Source organism: Phyllobates terribilis, unplaced genomic scaffold, assembly GCF_046119375.1.
Source record: "Phyllobates terribilis strain yellow unplaced genomic scaffold, ASM4611937v1 Scaffold_11__3_contigs__length_659146591, whole genome shotgun sequence".
NCBI classification, from domain to species: Eukaryota; Metazoa; Chordata; class Amphibia; order Anura; family Dendrobatidae; genus Phyllobates; species Phyllobates terribilis.
Window position 1 is genome coordinate 627,867,748 of NW_027362771.1, and position 13,116 is coordinate 627,880,863.

General features: G+C 40.4%; 1 pseudogene; it reads right to left on the reverse strand.

The window, feature by feature from the left end:
* Window positions 1-1,408: 1,408 nt before the first annotated feature.
* Window positions 1,409-4,117, reverse strand: LOC141167467 (olfactory receptor 10A7-like; annotated as a pseudogene).
* Between the last annotated feature and the right edge of the window lie 8,999 nt (window positions 4,118-13,116).

The following is a 13,116-nucleotide window of genomic DNA, read 5'->3' on the forward strand; positions in this document are numbered from 1 at the left end:
ATATATATCTCTCCCTAACTCAGCAGCACTGACCCTACACTGTCTGATACCGGGTGACTGTGTTCAAGATGGCGGCGCCCGGTTTTAAATACTCGAGGTGACTCTGTGCAGCCAGCCAATCACTATAATGCCCACAAACAACATGTCTGCGGCATTAAAGTGACTGGCTGGCAATCCCTGCATGTTCATTGGCTCTGTAAAGAGCGCCAGACGAGCAGGGCGGAGACCCGAGCTCCCGCCCGAGCAACCCGGAAATGCTCCGTGCTTGCCGAACATCCAGAGTAGTAAGATGCTCGGGCGAGTACCGAGCAGTGTCGAGCATGCTCGCTCAACACTAGCAAGCTTTCATTATTCCACAGACCAATAGACGACAACAATCAGGGTTATACAAACAGTATGACCTTCTTGCCCAGCCACAGAAATACACATACATTTACAAGCCAACACAAATATAATAGTGTATTTCTCTTTAATCAACAAATCTAATCATCTGGCATATTAAGATTATAGACTGTATCGTCACAATCACCCCTTCAGTTGTTAAATAATTATATGGTTTGATTCAATAAAATGTTCTAGCAATAATTGCTCCCTTTTCTTTAATCTAATGTTAGATTTACATTGGAAAATTCTGTTTTGAATTCTCACCTAAGTGACCACACTCACAGCACCATTAATGGAAAAATTCAAATATGTGTCTTACAATAAGTGGAAACAAATTAAATTTTATTTTTTTCATTAGTTTTTAATATTTTCAATGCAAAACGTATAAAAAGTTTTAAGGCAAATGTTTGTGCTGACATAATATATTGGACTTGTCCTTATTTCCCCAGACAAAGAACTCCAGAAAAACTAAACACAATAAAAACAATGGCACAATAGCTGTTTGTTTCAATAACATTCTGCAAATAATTTATTTAAAAATATTTTGTAAATTATACAATGGCTTATGAAATTACAATTCTTTACCCCAAAACATCTTCGTACAGTATGTCAATTTAAAGAGCAGTTATGTTAGGTTTAATTTAAGAAATAAATAGTACACATGAAAATAAACAACTTTGTAGCATATCTTTATAGAGAAATCTACTTCACTCTTTTCCTTGATTGATTTTTCCTTTTCAATTAATGGGTAAAATTTGTGAACTCAGCATTCAGTGAAGACAGATTTGAATTGAGAATTTTGAGAATGAACGTTCAATCCAGAAGGAGAAAGAAGCTTATTTCTCTAAAATTATATAATACAAAGTTTATTTTCATGAGTACTATCCATTTATGAAAAAACTGTTGGTTACTCCAAAGAAAAAATTGGTTAAAAATATAAAGTAAAAAAGGTAAAGGGAAACTACCCGAGGGGTTAAGCTTGTCCTTGTTGTGTTACTGCATGCAATTTATTAAAATTAAAACGTTAAAATGTAGATTAAAAGTTCATTCTTTTTTTCACCGCTTCACTTATATTGTTATTCCTTAGACTATATATAATGGAGTTGATGAAAGGAGTGAATACAGTATACAGCAATGCTAGGAATTTAATTATATTTACGGTTTGCTCTTGTGTTGGGACAGCATAAACACTGAACATGGTCCAGAAGAATATGGAGACCACAGTGAGGTGGGAGCTACAGGTGGAGAAGGCTTTCTGTCTGCCAGTATTGGATGGAATCCTTAAGATAGCAGCAATAATCTCGGTATAAGATATAATTATTATTACGGTTGGGATCATTACTATTGGAATACCTGTCAATATGATTTCAAGGTGAACAATGGAAGTATCAGAGCAGGCAATGTCCAGTAGAGGATTCATGTCACAGAAGAAATGGTCAATAATATTGGGACCACAAAATGTTTGCATTACTGTTGTGATAGTCTGTATCAACATCGTAGAAAAACCGCAACACCAAGAGATGACGGCTAAATTCATGCAACAAGTCCTTGTCATTATGGTAGTGTAACGAAGGGGATTACAGATGGCCACGTATCTGTCATAAGACATCACTGTGAGGAGAAAACATTCAAATACTTCTGAGGCACAAAAAATGTAAAGTTGAGTGATACAACCAATAAAAGTCATGGTCCCCCCATTATACAGAATAATTTCAAGCATGTTGGGGACAATATTTCTGGTTAATAAAATGTCACTTATCGACAGTTGTGAGATGAAGAAGTACATTGGAGTTTGGAGGTTCTTGCTGATGTACACCAGGGCGATGATCAGGAGGTTCCCACATATTGTCCCACAGTAAATAAGCAGGAAAAGACAGAATAGGAAAATTCTTACATATTTACTAGCTTGAAATCCTAAGAGGAAAAATCTGTAACCGTGGTCCGATTCCTTTCCTGTGTTTGTCAGTAATTGTTTGAGGATAAGTCAATGGTCTTGATTCGAGTAATCCTGTTGTCATTACACACTTTAGCTACCCAAGTGTCATGAGGGCACTGTTTGTGATGGCATTACGGCTTTAAATAGGGTTTTAATAGAGCGTTTTTACACTAGCCATTCTGTCTCCCAGTTTTCAGTGGTTGCAGTAGCCTTCACCTTTCATCCCTTGTTCAGGGAGTTGGACTTATAAATGAAGGCCATAGGTTTGACCACGGAGAAGGCTGCTGACTGGTGGAGCAAGCTGACAATTAGTTATTGTCGTGAAATAGATACCAAAGTAAGCTGTGGCCTGAATACAAATCAAGTTTAAAAAGCAAAATAAGCAAAATAGCAACACAGCAACAGGGAGCAGAGAAGTGGACCAAGTAAACTGAACTTAATAACTGGCAGTATGGAGAGAAGATCTCTTCTGCCTGAATGGGCAAAAATTCCCATAGAAAAACTTCCCAGAAAAGTGCAAACATTTGAGAGCTGCTAAAGTAGAACAACTTTATATTAATGTCTATGGACTTATCATGGGATGTTATCAAAGCTGCTGGAGGTGGAATGTGGAAGGGGCACAATACTTTTATCCAAATAGTGTACAGAACAATTAGAGCAAAAGTCAGAATATTAACTGACAATTTGATAAATAGGGCTAGAAAGCTTTAGCTAAGACTCAAGACCGTTAATGTAATTGGCCTGCTGACTGTATGCACCAAACAAATGCCACCCATCATAGAAAAGTAGAACAATAACTAGAAATGTATGCAATCTGTGCCATTTATGAGAAATAATAATGAAGTTGGATTATAAAACGTTTGAATTTTCTGTTCTTTATTCATCATCTTCAAAATGAATGATGAGCAAAGAAAAAACATAATTATTTAATGAACTTCTCTACTCAATGCCTCTAACTACTGATTCATGAAGAAGAGGACAAATTACTAGGGGAGTAAAACATTTTTCTGAATCACATGATCACATCATGTCTTAGACAACCCTCTTTAAAGTATATCTAATAAATGTTATGTAGAAAACTGAGAACAATGACAATTATTAGCCCCAATGTCAGTAAGGGTCTGTGATAGAACTTACATCAGAGTTGTCCATGTTTTTCTACCTATGAGAAAAATGACGATTGTATTTACATGGTATTTCTCAATCCATTTAGAATAAATTTTCAAAGTTAAAAGAAAACTGCCCAAATGAACCAACATGTGGGATGATATGCGGTTACCAGCAACAAAATGTGTAATAAGCAGAACCTCTATATATACACAAGTGAATGGAGGTGACTTTGGATATCTTTATTTATCATATCTCTTGCGTCTTACTCCACTGATAAAATATAACAGTAATTATATAATTGTCCCCAAGATCACTTAACTCATTTAGTCTAAAAATACAGAAACTAAGAAAAAATTCATCAGGTTCCCCAAAAAAATACATTAGCACGCATCATTGTAAACGTTCACTTAGATGTGTTAATAATTGACAAACAAGTATTTGTAAGATCGCTTGATGAATGAGCAATTGTCATTCACTTGTTTGATCTGCTAATTTATGTTGGCTTGAAAATCAACTTTTTTTCTTGATTCCTTTTATTTGACAGTCAGGAATTTAAGAGTGCGGTTGTTGAGGTTGGGAACAGATAAGACAGGATCATTTAAAATTCAAAATTTTCCCAAACAATTTGATGTGTGGCTGATTTACTCCCCACTAGAGATGAGCGTACCCATGGAAGTTCAGGTTCATCGGTTTCAGCCAAACTTTAGTCCAAAGTTTGGTTTGGGTACCAGAACTTTACCCGAACTTGACTCCGAACACCATAGAAGCCAATGGGGACCCAAACTTTGGTGCAGTAGAATGGTCGTAGTAAGGGCTAGGGGGGCTGCAAAAAGAAGAAAAATGGGGGTAAGTGTAGGACAATTGACCTGCAAACAAATGTATACAGGGAAATTACTTAAAATAATTTTGAATGAAAAATTATAAAAAATAATAATCTTGAACCAGGAGGCCGAGGTCCAAGTGGAGGAGTGGAGCAGTGCATTGCGTGTATAGTTTGCTGTACTTGTTAATAAATAAATAAATGAAAAAAACTACGTGGGGTCCTCTCTATCTTTAATAACCAGCCAAGGAAAAGCAGACAGCTGTGAGCTGGTCTTATTATGCTGGGAAGGGGACAATATCCATGTACCTTCAAAGCCTATTAATATCAGCTTTCAGCTGTTTGCTTTGCCTTTGCTTGATTCTAAAAATGAGAATTATGTGGGGTACAAAGGTGAGTAAGCACTGCAGTCTTTTTCAGCTCTGCAATGGTAAAACAGATTATTATTTTCCAAGTGATATCAACTTATTTGGTTAGGGGAAAATAGATTATAATAGGTGATATTTAAATACTCACTGCAGTTTCAGACTTTGTAGGCTGCTTAAATTGTTTTAACATCCCAAAAATTATAATTGTCTTCATTGCTAGTGTTTAAACACAGGACGTGCAAATGGAAGAAGTCATTGCATTTTCACTCGTGGACTGCAAAAATTATACCTGTTGGGGCAGTATCAAGAGCTTTGTTCTTTCCTAAATAAAGAAACAATAGCTTTCTGTTAAAAAATGAAGCATTTATTTAATGAGAGAAAATACGTGTACTGTTTTGAAAACAAAGAAATAATGGCTTCTCATCTAGGAGTGAAAAAATCATTCCTTTTTTGTGATACGCAAAAGATTTTCTATTCACAAAATGATTAAGCAATTACAAAGGCTTTTTATCAAGATGACCAAAAATAATACCTATTATTAGAGAGCAGAAAAAGGCTAGCTGTTTACAAATTTAAGAAGAAATGACTTGCTAACAAGACATTTATAAAATTATCACAATTTTGAAAGATTTTTCATGTTTGTAATTTTCATGTAATCTTTATTTCTACATATGTAACCTCTTTGATTGTGTTCCATTTGTTTTAATAGTCTAAAAAGATTTTGTTACTCAAACACCTACATTTTTAACATAAAACAATTAATTTTATTATATTATTTCCATTTTTCAGCATATAAAAACTCATTCCAATCTGACACTGGCCAAACATTTTTTTATTCATTCTTATTTTAACATAAAACACTTTCTTTTTACTGTACTATCTCTATATGTTTAAATTATATCAAGCTCCTCGCAATGAGGATTTACTCCGACTTATCTAAAATAATCTGAATTAGATTATTTCTTCTAAAATACAGTATAGTACATACAAATCAATATATTTGTCCTAATTCCACCATCCTTGGTGCTTTTTCTCTTTACCATTCAATCTGTTTATCTCGCACTCGCTTACTAAAGTTGAGCAAACCTTCAAAGGTTCGATTCGTTTCAGATCAGCGAACTTCCTGATGTTCGCCCAACAATTCGTCGAACGGTTAGTCGTTGAACATGTAGCATTCAATGGGAGGCAAAACCAAACGCACAGACAACACCTTGAAAAGGGCTCAATAGCTGCCAAAACAGCTCAAATTACGGGCAGACACCAGGAAAAGTGGCATCAATTGACCCACAGTACAAATTTTATAATTGCAGAGCAACAGTCAGCCATAGGCCATGCATGAGATATCAGGGTCTGGACCAGCATTTACAGCTTTGAATTTAACTTCACATTAAGATGAGGTGGGTGAGGTATCAGTGTAGGCCTGGTTTGCTAGGAGCCCTAATACCACATACAGCAGCTCAAGCTTCTATTCTGTTCAGCCACACTCAGGTGACACAAACATCTGTTTAATAGAGTAGCATTGGTCAAAAACTTAAGGATAGTAACACAGGTAGTTGACTGAAAGTAAATGGAGGTCTGCCGGTCTGGGAGCCTTACTGCTTCAGGAAACACACACGAAGGAGACCCAACCACAAGTCTCCACATTTACAAAAGTAAAGGGCAGACACCACCAAAGTGGCATCAATTTCACTAGAGTAGAAATAGTATAATGGGGACCGACACCTTTCCACTAGAGGAAACACACCAGATGGAGACCAAACCAGAAGTATCCACATGTTAAAAAATTAGGGTCATACCCCAGCAAAGAGGCATCAATTTCACTAGAGTAGAAATAGTATAATGGCACCCCTTCCACTACAGCCAACCCAGCAGTTGGTGACTCAATCAGGAGTCTCCACATTTCCAAAAATTATTATTAACATCAGCAGCAACAGCAGGCAAAATTTACTCTTGTACCGTGGATCTAATAGAGTTGCAACCCAGTAGTCAGCACGATTTTGAATCTTAACAATGCATGATCATGTTGCAGAGGAAGGCGCTAATGTGTCAGGTTCTTCCATAAGGCCCAAGCCCATAGTGTGTTGGTGGCTGATTAACACTGATGTTTGTTTCCTCCATCCCCTCCCTCCAACCACAGACAACAAAGAGGGGATCATTATACTCTTCATCTTTTGACTGTTGCGTTCCCATCACCTTTTTCTCCTCATCCTCCTCCATTTGTTCCTCAGCTCCTGCACCTTTACTTACAGTTTTTCTGGTGACACAATTCCCCTTCGATCACTGTTATACACCCTGCCTTGGCACCCGCATGTGTGACGACAGTCTGTAAATTAGAGACATTCTTATCCTTTCTGCATCCTTCTCTGCTTCACCATTTCCTCTGGGACCACCACCTCCTCCCGCAGACAATTCAAAGTGTGCTCCAGTATGTAGATGACCAAAATTGTGATGCTGATGATGGTACTGTCATGTATATACTGCGTTTGCCCAGGCTATGCAACATGAGGTACTGTGTCAGGGCTCTTCGCTGCTGCCACAGTCACTGCAATATGTGGAGAGTGGAATTCCACCATGTTGGCTCATCGCATATCAACCGGTCGATGCAAGTCGATGACCTGCAGTGTGAGAACAGCGGAAGTGAGCACAGAGTGACCGTACTTTCTGCCGCAGTGCATCCTGGCCAGGATAAGTGCGTACCTCCAGGTTGAGGAGGTGAGCAATGCAAGGCACATATGTAAGGTTGCAATGGCGTAAGGCCGTCACCAGGTTTGCACGATTATCGCACACAGCCTTCCCTGGCTCCAGGTTCAGTGGAGACAGCCATTGCTCAAGCTCAGCCTTTATAGCTTTCCATAACTCTTGACCTGTGTGACTGCGATCTCCAAGATATATTATTTTATCTCTGCCTGATTGCGGTGAGCCCTGGCTGCGCAGTACGGAGGTGATGGGGATTCGCTTTGCACTCTTGGTACACGTGTCTCATTAAGGCAGAGGTTGAGGGTGCAGGAGGAGGCCGTAGAGGAGGTGGAGGAGACAGAAGCAGTGGAGGAAGTGTTGCAGAGGTTTGTCCTGCAAGCCTTCGGGATACCAAGACTTGTGGAGCTTCTACTTACCCACCTGCTCCCGCAGACACCAGAGTCTCCCAGTGTCTAGTCAGCAAGATGTAACTCCCAACACCATGCTTACTCGTCCAGTTGTCAGTGGTGAAATGCACCCTGGCATGCATAGATTTAGTCAAGGAGCAGGTAATGTTTCTGCTACATGCTGGTGTAGCGCAGGCACAGATTTCTTAGAGACGTAATGGCCACTGGGCAACTGGTACTGGGGGACTGCAACAGTCATCAGCTTTCAGAAACTTTCTGTATTCACCGGGTTGAAAGGCAGCATTTCCATGGCCAACAGATATGAGATGGTGGAGTTCAACTTCTTAGCTTTGTCATGTGTGGAAAGAAACAATCTTTTATGTGACCACAACTGCGGGACAGAGGGCTGGCTGCTGTGCTGAGAGAGGGTGGAGCAGGCTGAATACAACAAACTGCTGGACCGTGGTGCAGGTGGAGATGTTACAGGGGATTGAGAAAGAAGTGGTGTAGTCGGTGAAGCAAAAACACCTGGCATGTCCACTTTCATTACTGCTAATGGCCTAACACTCAGCTTGACTGGAGCGGGTAAACAAGTGGTGGTTCTGCATCCGAAGACCTGTGTGAGAACACTTGGTATGGTGATGGAGGAGGAAGAAGCTGCAGTTGTGGATGATGGAGCAGCTGATGGTTGGTGAGGCCCACTGGTCCTCATTTTATCATGGTGAGTTTGCTGGACTAACGCAAGTTGATTGCGCATGTGCCAGTTTATGCATGTAATAGTCAAATTATTGCAATTTTTTTTCCCTCCACTTAGTCGTTTTTTGCAAACTTGGCAGATAACGTGAGTTGGCTCATCCTTTGCAATGTCAAAAAAAGACCCAGGTTAAGCAACCGTTGCAGCCCTTGCGAGCTGCAGACCTGCGACCTCTGCTGGTTAGAGCCATAGTTGTGGTTGAGGATGCAGTGCACGGCGTGGTTGCATCACTTCATGTCTGTGCCGTATGGCGCAACGTAACCCACTCATCTTCCTCCTCCTCCACCTTCTTAGCTGAGCTACTCAGCTGCATGCCTCTTGGTTCACACCAAGTGTGATCTACAACCTCATCTTCTTCCTTTCTGTTCTCCCATTTCTCGCCCTGAAAGTCACCCTCCTCCTCTTTCTACCCTGACAGCACAGTACAGTCTGTGTGCGCCTCAGGTATCTGAGTCTCATAGAGATCAACTCCCACCACAGGGGTTAATGTCTGGTGTTGAAGGTCAGGATAATACTCAGAACCTACTTTGTACTGCCCTGAATCCAACAGAATAAAATTTTGGGCATCAGAGCAGATGCTTTCCTCCTCCTTAATCTGGGAATCCTTGGAGCAGACCTCTGATACCCATAGCATAGACTGTGAGAAAAGCTCTGCAGACTTTCCCATCTGTTGTTCCCTACAGTCAGTTGGGTAGTTAGAGAGTTGTGATGCAGGGGTAAACAAGGGTAGTGTCACGGGTGTTGTGGAGGTGATGGACAGTCACCCTGCTGTTGGTTGCAGGATATATCTACGTTTGGCATTGCAGATAGCTTCTTAGATAAGAGGCTGTCTTTAGGACCGAGCGGCTACCTCTCTCTTGTAAGTTAGCTCTCTGGCCTGGGTGTATATATACCTGGTGTGTCTGAGAGGGAGTTGCCGGTTATACTCAATTCTACTTGTGCAGCTTAGCAGGAGCAGTACTTTGTCCTCTATGGAGCTTGAGGCAGTGTGCTTATTTGTAGTTCATCTAAAGCTAAACCTTTTTCCCCCTGTTTTGTATACGCTTGTTGTCTATAGAGTTTAGCGAGGGTTGACTAGTGCTCACCTCCTCCCATCCCTAGCCGTAACCATACGCCAGGGAGAGTAGTGCGAGGCAGGTGTGCGACAATTGCTGAAGATGCAATGTAGGGATGGTAGTTGAGACAGGGTGACACCAGATCAGACTAGGAGGTCTCCACTTTCCCCTTTCCCTAGTGTCTGGGCTCCCTTTCCCTTTTCCCTCTGGGTTGCACTAGTCTTTGCCACACCTGGCGTGACAGGTAGTTGGGGTGCAACCTCTGAGGACTGTACTGGGTGTGATGAGGAAGAGGATGAAGAGGAGGAGAAGCCACTTGATTCATTGCTTGTCATCCACTGGAGCACATGCTCTTTCCAGCCCTCATCTACAAGGCATACCGCTGTACTTTTGTCAAAGAAAGGGAGTGAAATAGCGTGTCCAGTAACAGAAGTTGTCAGTTGTCTTTGAATAGGATGTGATGATGTTGGTTTGAGCTTTAACTAACATTCCCATTTATCCCACATACACCTTGAACACCAAGCCTATTCCCCCTTCCACCCCATCCTCGGTTTTTCCCCACTCATGTTGGATGTACCCTTCCCCTCTTTTACCTGCTGTTTAACAAACCTATGCCCAGATGTGTGAGTCACCTGTCAGTAAATTACCAATCAATATTTATTTGTTCGTATAATTTTGCTGAAGCACTCTATTAGCAATCAAAAATTCGATTTTATACCGTGGAGCCCTGGATACAGCAGAATCTCTGTGCAAAAAATGTACACGCTGAGATGTGGCCTACTGTATGTATCATGGTAGTATTAGAAGAAATTAGATTTTTTTACAGTGGTCGAGCCCTGTATACAGCTGAATCTTTGCACTAAAAAATTGCAAGCTGAGATGTGGCCTGCTGTATGTATCACAGTAGCAACAGAAGAAATGTTATCTTTTTATTGTGTATGAGCCCTGTTTACAGCTAAATCTCAGCACCAAAAATTACAAGCTGAGATGTATCCTGCTGTATGTATCACATTAGTAACAGAAGAAATTAGATTTTTTTTTACTGTGTCTGACCCCTGTAAATAGCTTAATCTCAGCGTCAAAAAATTAAAAGCTGAGAAATGGCCTGCTGTATGTATCATGGTAGTAACAGAAGAAATTATATTTTTTTTACTGTGGATAATCCCTGAATACAGCTGATTCTCAGCACAAAAAAATTACAAGCTGAGATTATCATGGTTGCAACAGAAGAAATTAGATTTTTTTACTGTATACGAGCCCCGTATACAGCTGAATCTATGCGCCAAAAAATTAGAGATGTGGCCTGCTGTATGTATCTTGGTAGTAATAGAAGAATTTTTTTTTTTTACTGTGGACAAGTTCTGAATACAGATGAATCTCGGCGCCAAAAAATTACAAGCTGAGATGTGTCCTACTTTGTGTATCGCGGTAGAAGAAGAAGAGATTATATTTTTTTTACTGTGGACGAAGTCTGTTTACAGCAGAATCTCAGCACCAAAGAATTACAAGCTGAGATGTGGCCTTCTGTATATATCACATTTTTAACAGAAGGAATTTGCTATCTTTACTGTGGATGAGTCCTGCATACAGCTGAAACTCAGCGCAAAAAAATTACAAGCTTAGATGTGGCCTTCAGTAGGTATCACGGTAGTAACAGAATAAATACATTTTTTTTACTGTGGACGAGCCCTGTATACAGCAGAATGTCAGCGCAAACAAATTACAAGCAGAGATGGGCCTGCTGTATGAAGCACGGCAGTAACAAAAGAAATTAATTTTTTTTTTACTGTGGACGAGCTCTGGGTGCGCTGAATCCCAGTGACAAAAAATTACAAGCTGAGTTGTGGCCTGCTTTATGAATCACGATCGTAGCAGAACAAATGAGATTTTTTACTGTGGAGCCCTGCTTACAGCTGAATCTCAGCACTAAAGAATTACAAGCTCAGATGTGGCCTGCTTTATGTAGCATGGTATAAATAGAAAAAAATACTGTTTCAAAGATGTACTTCTGCTTTGAGCACAATGTCAGCACAAAAGAGTTCTCTGCTGAAATCTGGCCTGGTGTATTTGTCTGGACAAAAATAATTGATGTGTTGAAAGGTCGATTTCACAGCCACACAAGATCCTATCTATCTAAACTCTCTGACTTACAACAAACTGCCGTGCTAACTATCTCAATCTTTCAGTATCCAGTGTCAGGAGCAGCCTCTCTGCACTGTTACACTGACAAAATTGTGCTAAAACAACATGTTCGCTGTTTATATGGAGAGGGACATGTGACTTCAGCAGCCACATAAGTTCTTGTGTCTGGACATTGTGGATGGTTCCTGAGCCCTGATTGGCTTGCCGGAGTCTCCACATATTAGGCTAAAAAAAAATTAAGATTAACAGTCCGCCGCTACTCTGACCTTTCCCCACCCCTTCCCTTCATCAAAAATGTCCCCCGCTCGCTCATCTCTACTCCGTACCCCTTACTTTAAATTCCACACTGATTCCATTCTTCCTGTAATTTTCTCACTTGACTCTTAATTCACACATTCCAGTGCATGTACAAATTCCTTCAATCAGCACCTCAATCAATTCACTTTCTTCTTATCTTTGTCTTTTCTTCTGTTCTCCTCCCTTTTCCTGCTTGCATTACACATTCTCCATTTATTTTTCTTGTTCCTCTCCTTTCCTTCCTCTTTTTCTTTCTTCTCCCTTTTTCCGTTCCATTTCTCTTGTATACCTATATTTTTACAGTTTCCCCTGCGGGTCCTCTGCTTTAAACTGGATCGCATGCAGCATCTACAATGAGGTCTCTCTGTATGACTCATCGCAAATTCTCAGACAGCAAAGACGAGGATATTCTGTGGTCAGCAAGGTTCATAGGAGTTCATCTCAGTTTTTTTCCCATGGTATCTAATGTAATAAAGACCTTGTTTTTAATATAAAATTGCTAACATACAATTTGATTTCAATAATCTCTATCACATAATGATTAGAGATGAGCGTTGTTCTACTCGAACTGTTCGCCAATCTCAAATTCGAGCTGTTTTGGGCGGTGTTCGAGCCGTTCGGCGAACACGAACAATTTGAGAAAAATTCGGCTGTTCGAGGTTATGTTCGATAACTGTTCGTGCATCAAAATAATAACTGGATTTTTTCTCAGTAATGATGAAAATTAATGTTAATACGCAGTTTGAGTGTACAGCGGGGTGGGGGGAGGGGCAGGGGATGGATCTCTGCAGGAACAATGAAGATCTCCATTTTTTTTTCTCTTTCCCGCATTTGCAGTGGGGAGGTGCAATCTGTCAGCCTATCAGCAGCGCACACATGGAGCGAAGTGCTTTTTTTCACACAAGCAAGGGCATGTGTCATTGGCAGTGTATGTCACATGTCCTTGCCCTATAAGACCAAGCCATTTTCCCCGTCGCCACCATTTTCTCACTGCTGCAGCTGCGTGTTAGACGGCACCGCTGTTGCTGTGTGCGCTATACCTTGTTAATTTCAAGCCAATTTTCGCACAAATCTACAGATAGCTTGGGAGTAGGGAATAGTTGTGATTGCAGTCCTTTTAAGGACTAGGTTACAGCATTTCCTACGACTTTTATCAGGCAGGTCTGT